The sequence below is a fragment of the Pongo pygmaeus genome, chromosome 12 (genome assembly GCF_028885625.2).
Source record: "Pongo pygmaeus isolate AG05252 chromosome 12, NHGRI_mPonPyg2-v2.0_pri, whole genome shotgun sequence".
In the NCBI taxonomy this organism is placed as follows: Eukaryota; Metazoa; Chordata; class Mammalia; order Primates; family Hominidae; genus Pongo; species Pongo pygmaeus.
The window spans coordinates 59,359,909-59,361,958 of NC_072385.2; positions in this window are offsets into that span (position 1 = coordinate 59,359,909).

Below are 2,050 nucleotides of genomic sequence, written 5' to 3' on the forward strand. Positions count from 1 at the left end.
CCTCCACTTCCCAGGTCCAAGTGATTCTCCCATCTCAGCTTCCCAAGTAGCTGGGATTACAGGTGTGCACCACCACATCTGGCTAATTTTTGTATTTTTGGTAGAGATGGGGTTTCACCACGTTGTCCAGGCTGGTCTCAAACTCCTGACCTTGACTGATCCACCCACCTCGGCCTCCCAATATGCTGGGATGATTACTGGTGTGAGCCACTGTGCCCAGCCTACATTATAGACTTTTGAAGCAGCCAATATTGGGTTTGATAATGAGCTCATTAAACCAATCAGTTCCTTTTGCTGCTTCGGAGCTTTATTTATACGTTTTTATGAACAGCCAAAAGTTTCCTTTCAATTTGCCACCACAACTGACCCCAGTTTGCCTTCTCCTCAGAAATGTGAAAGACTATTATCAAGCACCTTATTGGCAGAGTGTAGTCCTCAGATGTCTCCAGGAGGCTCATACTCTGACTTGAAAGTTTTTATTACCAGCTGTGACATTTTATTGATCATTGATTCAGTTGCCTTTACTATTCTCTCCAAGAATCTCCTACTGATTGCTATCACCTGTTGACCAATTGCTATATACGTCTTCACTGATTCTCCCATTCTCACCATCCTCTTTCCTTCTATCTCTTGTATTTTCTGGAAGTTGTTGGAAATATTAGGATGGTAAAATTCCTGCAGCTCAGTGTCAAATTTCTTGAAGAATTGATGAGTAATTCAATTCTTATTGAGTAGTCTGCTGTCTTCTGCCAATGGTGATGTTTTCTCAGCTTGGTGGTGTACCTTTTTCAACATCGACTTTTAAAAACATGTGTTTTTAAAACATATGGCATTTTCTCAAAATACTGATGTGCTCAGCAGCCTTTTTATAATCTCAATTGTCTTTTACTTGACTCAAGTTGCTTCCATCAAGTCTCTGTCGGTGGTTGTGCCTTCTGGGCATCATGAAAGTGAGATTTCCTCTCCTGCTTTTGGTTTTGAACATGCCCTTGTAACTCCACGGTGATCTGAAAGTTCAAGACCTCAAAGAAGATAACTTAATGCTGCCCAGCGTGATCACTCATTTTGTTCACAAGGAGGGAAGGAGAGTTTTACGTAATGTATTCTTTCTCCTTCCAGTTCCTTTTAGGTTGGCATTTCTTTAAAAGATTCCTGAGTTGTTTTGTATAGCTGAGTTCAATCTCAGTCCTTTCCTCGGCAGATGTGATGAATTTCTCAAGACTACCGATTTTCTAAGTTGTCAAACTGATCACAGAGTTCTGCGTCCAGGCAGGGAAGCGGGTCCCTACCCGGCCACGCCCTTGCCTCCTGAGCTCCTAGCGGCCGCCGCCCCGCTCCTTGGGCTCCTCAGCGGCTCCTCCTTCCGGTCCCTCCTCAACAAGATGGCCGGAGGAACCCGCGCCGAAGCCTGCAGGGCCGCCTGCCTTGGGTACTTGAACGTGTGAGTAACCGGCCATTCGCGACTCCAGCGGCGCAGGCACACGTTCCCCCAGGGTAGGTGTGTGGAGCGGCCGGGGCATAGCCACGGCACCAGCCCAGGAGGGAAAGACGGAGAGGTCCGGACGTCGCCCGCCATCTCTCCGGAAGCTCCTGCCGGGCTGGGACCCCAGCGGAAAGCCTTGCCGAGAGGTCGCCCCCTGCCGCCGTGGAGGCCGTCGGCCAGAGCGACCGGAGGCGGAGCCTGCAGCCCGGCACGGAGAATGGAGCGCTCCGGGGTTGGGCGGGCGGGCGGGGGAGCCGGGAGCCGGGAGCCGGGAGCCGGGAGCCTGGAATGGAGTTCCCCCGGGAGGAGCCCGAAGCAGTGTCCTCCCAGGAGCACCCAGGGAAGAACCTGGGGGTCCAAGCTGTGGGCTCTTAAGAGAAGGGAGGCGGCCTATCGAATGTCCTAGAGGCCCGAGGTAACAGGGCTTCAGGGGCCACTAGTACGTCTTTCCTGCTGACACCTCAGGCCTGTAGCAGAAAACAAAGAAGCACCCAAGGAATGTCAAAAGGCCACAGGAAGAAGTTTGAAGGGGCTGCCGTTGGTTGAATTTTGTACAATTTGACAAAT